This window comes from Triticum aestivum, chromosome 1A (genome assembly GCF_018294505.1).
Source record: "Triticum aestivum cultivar Chinese Spring chromosome 1A, IWGSC CS RefSeq v2.1, whole genome shotgun sequence".
NCBI classification, from domain to species: Eukaryota; Viridiplantae; Streptophyta; class Magnoliopsida; order Poales; family Poaceae; genus Triticum; species Triticum aestivum.
In genome coordinates this window covers 224,250,475-224,260,017 of record NC_057794.1, presented here as the reverse complement: position 1 = coordinate 224,260,017, position 9,543 = coordinate 224,250,475, and positions in this window count along the sequence as shown.

The window sequence follows — 9,543 nt, the reverse complement described above, 5'->3', positions numbered from 1 at the left end:
GCGGGGAGGCGGTGAGCAGCGTGGCGGCGGCCGGCGAGCTTCGGCCCCTGGGGCCGGGGAAGACAAGCGGCGCGCGGGCGTGGCTCCTCGGGCCCGGCGAGGTGGAGAGGAGGGCCCGCCTCGGGCCTGCGGGCCGGCGGCGATGTGGGCACCGCCCGGGGACAGATGGCAGGACGGGAGTGGCCGGGCGCAACGGGGCGGACGTTGTCCGGTCCGCACCGGACACGTCCGTCGGTGGCAGATCTGAAACTAGGGTTTCGGGGAGAGGGAGAGATCCGAAAAAAAGGATGGGGCTATTTATAGGCATAAGTGGAGCTAGGAGAGTCCAAATGAGGTGCGGTTTTCGGCCACGCAATCGTGATCGAACGCTCTAGGACATGGGGCAGAGTTTGGTGGGTTTTGGGCCAAATTTGAGGGGTGTTGGGCTGCGACAGACACGAGGCCTTTTCGGTCCCTCGGTTAACCGTTGGGGTATCAAACGAAGTCCAAATGATACGAAACTTGACAGACGGTCTACCGGTAGTAAACCAAGGCTGCTTGGCAAGTCTCGGTCCAATCCGGAATTGTTTAGTCCCCACACATGAAGGAAAGCTAGAAATGACCACCGGAGGAGAACGAAGCGCCGGAATGCAAAACGGACAACGAGGAAAAGCTCGAATGCATGAGATGAACACGTATGCGAATGCAATGCACATGATGAGATGCATGTAAACAAAAATAACACACGGAGACAAAGACCCGAACCCGAGAAATAAATATAACTTAACGCCGAGAACGGCAAGAGTTGGAGTACAAATTAGGAAAGTAATATCTGGGGCGTTACAACACTCCACCACTACGAAAAGATCTCGTCCCGAGATCTAGGACTGAAAGAACTCCGGGTACTCAGAACGGAGGTGATCCTCGCGTTCCCAGGTAGCTTCACGGTCGGAATGGTGTGACCACTTGACTTTGAGAAATTTGATTGACTTGTTGCGAGTCTTGCGTTCAGTCTCTTCAAGAATAGCAACTGGGTGCTCACGATAGGAGAGATATTCTTGGAGCTCAATGTCCTCGAAGTTGACGGTGCGGTCAGGAGTCTTGAAGCACTTTCGGAGCTGAGAGACATGGAACACATCATGAACATTTGCAAAGTTTGAAGGAAGCTCGAGTTGATAGGCGAGGTCGCCTCTCTTGCTGACAATCTTGAAAGGTCCCTCGTATCTGGGGGCAAGCTTCCCTTTGATACCGAAGCGACGAGTACCTTTCATAGGAGAGATGCGGAGGTAAACATGATCTCCGATCTCGAAAGCCAAATCACGGTGCTTACTATCATAGTAGCTCTTCTGGCGGGATTGGGCTACTTTGAGGTTATCTCGAATGACTTTACACATTTCCTCTGCCTCTGTGATTAAGTCTTTTCCCAAAAGCTGACGTTCACCGGTTTCAGACCAGTTGAGAGGGGCATGGCACTTCCTGCCATACAGAATTTCAAATGGGGCCTTGCCCGAACTTGCTTGAAAACTGTTGTTGTACGAGAATTCAGCATAAGGAAGACAATCCTCCCACTTCATGCCGAAGGAGATCACACAAGCCCTGAGCATATCTTCAAGAATTTGGTTGACACGCTCGACTTGACCGCTTGTTTGAGGATGGAAAGCAGTGCTGAAGCGGATGTTAGTGCCCATGGCCTTCTCAAAAGAATCCCAAAACTTCGAGGTAAAGATGCTGCCACGGTCTAAAGAGATCACTTGAGGAATACCGTGCAGAGAGACAATGCGAGAGGTATAGTGTTCCACCAATTGAGCTGCAGTGATCGACTCTTTGATAGGAAGAAAGTGAGCCACTTTGGTGAGCTTGTCGATGACAACAAATATAGCATCATTGCCACGCTTGGACTTTGGAAACCCAGTCATGAAGTCCATTTCAATGTGGTCAAACTTCCATTCTGGAATGGCAAGAGGTTGGAGGAGACCAGCTGGCCTTTGGTGTTCTGCCTTCACTCTTCTGCAGACATCACATTCATTCACGAATTGAGCGATCTCGCGCTTCATTCGAGTCCACCAATAAGCTTGCTTGAGGTCCTGATACATCTTCGTACTCCCAGGGTGGATGGAGAGGAGAGAATTGTGAGCCTCGTTCATGATCACTTGACGGAGGTCACCTTTGGGTACAACAATACGATCCTCGAAGAAAAGAGTGTCCTTGTCATCAAGGCGGTAGCACTTGTACTTGGACTGACTCTTGGCAATCCCAATCTTCACCTTTTTCACCATAGCATCAAGAAGCTGGGCTTGGCGAATCTGGTCTTCTAAGGTAGGAGAGACTTGAAGGTTGGTGAGGAAACCTTGAGGAACAACTTGCAGATTAAGTTTGCGGAAAGCTTCACAAAGCTCGGGTTGATAAGGCTTGAGAATCAGACTGTTGCAGTAGGCCTTTCTGCTCAAAGCGTCAGCAATCACATTGGCCTTGCCTGGAGTGTACTCGATACTCGGATTATACTCTTGAATCATTTCGACCCAACGAGTTTGCCTGAGGTTGAGATTAGGCTGAGTGAAGATGTACTTGAGGCTCTTGTGATCAGTGAAAATGTCCACTTTTCTTCCCAAAAGAAGATGTCTCCAAGTCAAAAGAGCATGCACAACTGCCGCCAACTCGAGATCATGAGTGGGGTAGTTCTTCTCATTAGGATTCAACTGGCGAGAGGTATAAGCAACAACTTTCTTCTCTTGCATCAATACTGCGCTAAGACCATGGAGAGAGGCATCACAAAAGACCTTGTACGGCTTGGAATCATTAGGTGGAGTCAGAACTGGAGCAGTGATCAACTTCTCTTTCAAAGTGTTGAAAGCAATATCACACTCCGGAGACCAAACGTACTTGACGTGCTTCTGAAGAAGATTTGAGAGAGGCTTCGCGATCTTGGAAAAGTTTTCAATGAATCATCGGCAATAGCTTGCGAGACCGAGAAAACTGCGGAGTTGTTTCACGTTCTGAGGAGGTTCCCAATTCACAATTGCGGATACCTTCTCGGGATTCACGGAAATGCCCTTGGCAGAGATGATATGACCAAGATAAAGAACCTCATCGAGCCAAAATTCACACTTGGAGAACTTGGCGTAGAACTGATGTTCCCTGAGCTTATCAAGAACCAAACGCAAGTGCTTGGCATGATCTTCCTTGTTCTTCGAGAAAACCAGAATGTCATCGAGATAGACCAAAATGAAGTCATTGGTGTAGGCGTTGAAGATGAAATTCATCATGCGAGAGAACGTCGGAGGAGCGTTGGCGAGGCCAAAAGACATGACAGTGTATTCATGTGAACCAAAGCTTGTTCTGAATGCTGTCTTGGGAATATCTTCTTCACGAATGCGAATCTGGTGATAACCCATACGGAGATCAAGCTTGGAGAATACTTGGGCACCTTTGAGTTGTTCGAACAGCTCATTGATATTGGGAAGTGGGTATTTGTTCTTGATGGTCTTCTTGTTCACCGGACGGTAATCAACACAAAGTCAGTCCGTTCCATCCTTCTTCTTCACAAAAAGAACACCACAACCCCACGGAGAAGTACTAGGCCGGATGAGACCCATTCTTTCTTGCTCATCGAGTTGCTTCTTCAGCTCCTTCAACTCTTCAGGTCCGAGCTTGTAAGGACGTTTGCACACAGGTTCCATGCCAGGCTCAAGTTCAATAACGAATTCAACTGGCCGGTGCGGAGGCATTCCTGGGAGCTCTTCTGGAAAGACGTCTTGATATTCGCAAACGACAGGAATTTGAGAGATGGCATCCAATTCACCCTTCCCATTGAGAGAAAATAGAAGGATAGTATTATCCCGAGCGGCAAAGACAATTACATCCTCAGACGAATGAGTCAATTGAATCTGCCTGGCAGCACAATCAAGATGTGCCTTGTGCTTAGAAAGCCAATCCATTCCGAGAATAAGATCAATATCCGAGTTACCAAGAACCACCGGAGAAGAGAGAAACTTGCAATCGCCCAATGTGATAGAAACATCTGGGGCAAACGCGCTTGCATTCATAAATTTACCTGGAGAAACCACAGATAAATGTCTTGGCAAATCTTGCAAAGGCAACTCATGCTTAGCAACAAATGGCCTCGAGACGAAACAATGCAATGCACCCGTGTCAAAAAGAACTTTAGCAGGAATATCATTAACAGGAAGGTTACCCATGATCACATCTGACGAGTCCTCTGCCTGAGCTGCATTCATCAAATTGACCTTGGCGGACTTGGTGTTATGCTTGACCACAGCTGTACTTGCCGATCTCACAGGGGGAGGAGGAGGAAGACGCCTCTGGTTGAAACACTTGTTGGCATAGTGACCCTTCTGTTGGCACTTGTTGCACGTGACCTCTGAAAGCGGACGGTGATACGGAGCACTCGATCTTGGAGCTTGAGATGAAGTCTTGTTCTGAAAGCCAGGGTTGGGTGGGTGGGAAGAACCACTGCCACCTTTACTCTTCTGCTGAAACGGCTGACGGAGCGGAGGAGGAGGAAGCCAAAACTTCTGCTGCTTGGCCACTTGAGTAGAGGAAGAAGGAGTAACATCTCTGACTCGCTTCCTGGAAGCATCACACCTCAACTGAGCAGCCTCTTGCTTCAGTGCCATGTTGTAGAACTCATCGTATCTCAAGGGCTCGAAGAGAACAAGAGCGAGCTGAATATCTTCTCTGAGACCACCCCTGAACTGATATATCATGCTCTTCTCATCAGGCACGTACTACTTGGCAAAGCGGGCAAGCTTCTGGAACAACTTGTTGTAGTCATAGACAGACAAAGAACCTTGCTTCAGATTGCGGAATTCCTCACGCTTGCTTTCAAGCACACTCTGCGGAATATGATGAGCTCGGAAATCTCGACGGAAATCATCCCAAGTGATAACACGTCCACCTATGGAATCCTTGTACTGCTGGAACCATTCTGCAGCTTGATCTTTGAGTTGGAAGGAAGCGAACTTGACAAAGTCCTCAGGCCTGACGTTACTGCACTCGAAATGCTTACACAGATCCACAAGCCAATCATCAGCATCGGTTGCCTCAACACAATTGCTGAAAGTCTTTGGCCCGTTAGCAAGGAACTGGTTGAGTGTAGCAAAGTGACTCTGATTGCTGCCTTGATTGCGCTCTTGGAGAATTTGCATGATCAGCTGAGTGTTTGCATCTGTTGCGGCCATCACAGCTTGCCATGCCTCTGGAGGAGGTGGAGGCGGTGGCGGATCTTGATTCTGGTTCTGACTGGTGCTCTTAGCGGGAGCCATCCTGAAGAGGTTGACCACCGTTAGCACATTGATAGATAAATATTGAAGCTGAATCCAACGGAATGAAAATTGCAACATATAGTCTTCACATCCGAACAAAATGAACGAATGCATTCCTCTTGAAATGGTCACATATCCATAAATTGAGAAGCCACGTAGATTTAAGGTAGAGAAATAAGTCAACAAGGTACGGACCAAGAACGAATAATCGGTAAGAAATCCCGATCTCAAACCAATATTCGTGGAAGAAGAACTAGAGCTACTAGAATTCCCACCTATGAAACTCCCGAACCTTTCCGGTTATGCAATCAGGTGTTGGGGATACAGGGGAAGCATAATATCTCACCCAAACTAGCAAATCCTACATCCAGCTGTATCCATCCTTCAACACATAACCAAGAAAACTTCGGAAACCATCTACCTCAACCTTCGAAAAGCATCCGTTATACAAGTTATGGCGATACTCCCGAACTCCCGCCCCAGTACTGGGTGGCGTCGAGGTTATCTCACCAACGAACTGCATAAAAGAGATTTTCGATGTCTGCGAACATATCTCAAGTATTCCAGAATTGCAACGATAAAATTATGATGACAACACCTCAGAGCTCAACTCCCCGGGACACTTCCACTAAACCCCTGACAGGAGGCACCAAGTCAATGTTCTCATCATAAGCCATCGGAACAAATCCAAGATACTCGCGTGATCCTAAATTTTTTTTAGTGAAATTTGAGAAGAGAAGAGTCAAAACTTTACGTCAGGATGCCTTACCAGAGCGACGAGGAGACTGGGAAGTAAAAAGAATTCCTAAACTCTCCGATATATAATTCCTAAATGACTCAAAACATTTTTCTAGACACAACTCGGCTGCTAAAAACGATCAAGCAATGGGGCTCCTAAGGTCGGGGAAGGCTCTGATACCAACTTGTAACGCCCTCGATGCGGCTATAGATCCCACGTGTCAAGGCACGACTTAGAGACATAACCGCATTGAAAGCAATGTCGCAAGTCAGGCAATCATTACAACATCCCATGTATAATATAATAAAAGGGGGAGATACATAGTTGGCTTACACTCGCCACGTCACATCAAAGTACATAAATAACATCCATCATACAAACACTCATGGCCCGACTACGGCGCCAAAATAGAAGAAAACCCAACATGCGACAAGGCCTTGAATCGAACCCCAACTAGGCTCCACTACTAATCGTCAGGAAAAGAGACATAATAACGCTGAGAGTCCTCGTCGAACTCCCACTTGAGCTCGTACTCGTCACCTGGAGCGGAATCACCTGGACCTGCATCTGGAGTTATAGTATCTGTGAGCCACAGGGACTCAGCAATCTCGCACCCTCGCGATCAAAACTATTTAAGCTTATAGGAAGGATAAGGCAAGTATATGTGGAGCTGCAGCAAGCGACTAGCATATGTGGTGGCTAACTTATTCGCAAAAGAGAGCGAGAAGAGGGGGGCAAAGCACGAGCGAGAAGCTAGAGGAACAACCTGCGCAAGCATTACTCCAACACCGTGTCCACTTCCCGGACTCCGCCGAGAAGGGGCCATCACGGTAACACACACAGTTGATTCATTTTAATTAATTAAGGTTCAAGTTATCTACAACCGGCCATTAACAAATTCCCATCTGCCCATAACCGCGGGCACGGCTTTCGAAAGTTCAATCCCTGCAGGGGAGTCCCAACTTAGCCCATGACAAGCTCTCACGGTCAATGAAGGAATAGAGCTCCACCCGAGACACACCGATCAGACTCGGCAACCCGGTACAACAAGACAATTCGACAGGTTAAAACAAGACTAGCAACACCGCCCGAATGTGCTGACAAATCCCGATAGGAGTTGCACATATCTCTTTCTCAGGACACACTCAGATGAGCCAGACGTCGGGTAAGCCAACCCAGAGTTTCCCCTGGTAGCCTCGGACATCACTCAGTGGGACCAACACTCAGAGGAGCACTGGCCCGGGGGTGTTAAAATAAGAAGACCCTTGAGTCTGCAGAACCCAAGGGAAAGAAAAAGGCTAGGTGGCAAATGGTAAGACCAATGTTGGGCATTGCTAGAAAAGTTTTAATCAAGGCGAACTATCAAGGGGTTCCCATTATAACCCAACCGCGTAAGGAACGCAAAATCCGGGAACATAACACCGATATGACGGAAACTAGGGCGGCAAGAGTGGAAGAAAACACTAGGCGAGAGGCCCAGCCTTCCACCCTTTACCAAGTATATAGATGCATTAAGATAACATAGCAATATAATGATATCCCAACCAGTAAATAAAACATGTTCCAACTAGGAACGGCCTCCAATCTTCACCTGCAACTAGCAACGCTATAAGAGGGGCTGAGCAAAGCGGTAACATAGCCAATCAACGGTTTGCTAGGACAAGGTGGGTTAGAGGTTTGACATGGCAATTGGGAGGCTGAGAAGCAAAAGGTAGGCATCGTAGCATTGGCATAGCAAGAGCGAGCAAACTAGCATAGCAAAGATAGTAGTGATTTCGAGGGTATGATCATCTTGCCTGCACAGTTGTCAGAGTTGACTGGATCCTCACAAGCAAACTCAACGGGCTCCTCGGTAGCGAACTCGTCTCCCGGCTCTACCCAACAAGACAAACAAGCCACAAGGATATAATCAACCACGTGCAAGACCAAGCAATATGATGAAATGATGATATGCTATGCGGGATGCGATGCGAGATGCAAAATGCAAGATATGACAGGAAATGCATGAACCTGGCCTCAACTTGGAATTCCAAGGGTGCCACTGGAAAGATGAGATGAAATTGCTTTAAAACAATATAAAGATCATCGGAATCGGAGCTACGGTTTGGAAATGGCAAGCGTTTCAAAAATGACACGGGTCTGCGATTTACAGCAAGTAGGCATCTAAACGCAACGAAATGAACATGCTACAGCCACCAAACATGACAACAAAAGACATGGCAGGGATGCACACAAGATGCTTAACAAAAGACTAGCACTGAGCCATGGCCAATTCATCCATTAAGAGGTCCAAACAAGCATGGCAAAAACACAAATGCAAGACAGATTCCAGACTTAGTGAAATTAACACTTGTCTGAAATTTCAGATCACGAAGCCCTCTTCGGAGCAGCAAAACAATATGATACATGACCTAAACATGACAAGTAATAATATGGCATGGAGCTACTCAACAAGCTTAACAAAAGACCCAAAGTGACCTGGGGCCAAAAGGGGTTCACAAAATATATAAACGAGCACACGAACGTAGCGAAAACATAATCAGTTTTCAGACTTAGTGAAAACTGAGACATGCTGAAATATAACTCACGAAGGCATGTAAACGAGCTCGATGCACTCACCATGGTGCAAGTCATGGCAAGACAATCATACATCCACTAAGAAGGCACAACATAATAGCTAGACATGGCAAGAACAATGGCATAGCATGCACGGATCAACTACGACAACGCCGGCAAAATCGCAAACGAGTTGACGATCTGCCCAGATTCACCATGAAGCAAAAGTAGAGCTCGGTTGACTCAAGCTAGGGTGCTCCATAATTGCAAACAAAGACATGGATGGATAGAGCATAACATGATTAACAAAACTCCTTTACTGATCATCCTCAAAAGAGGCACGGATCACTAGGAAACAAGCTGAATATATGGCATCATGAACTAAAATATCCCAGACTTAGTGAAAACAACAAAGTCCCTGAAAACAGATTTACCGGGTGCCTCACTTTGCAAGCTTGCACAAGTCACCACACACATCCTAAAAATGCATGGGTTGCACCTCTGGAAAGAAGACAAAATGCTTAACAAAACATATGAAGGACTCACAGGCATATCGTGCACGCAATAATCATGGCAAAAATGACAAAAGTCTAAGATGAACTAGCAGATCTGACAATTAACTCATGAAGCCTCCGTCTAACAGCATTTCGGGCATCAAGATGAGCTCAAATGAAAATGATGCAATGGAATGAAATGATGTACACATCGAGGCGAACATTTTGATATACTATATGTCCAAAACGGAGCTATGGATGCGGAGATATCATCGGTCAAAGTATTTATAAAAGATTAAGGGGGAGAGGGAAAAGTCAACCGTAGGGTTTTTTTAGATCTCAGATCTGGACCGGTTACTGTTCACGGGCACTGTTCATGGCGCGGAAAACGATGATGGCCAGCCGGAGTTCGTCGGAGGAGAGGCCGGCCGGTGAGGGGCGGCGGATCTGGCGACGAGGGGCGGCGGCGGAGCGGCATGGGGCGGCGAGGTGG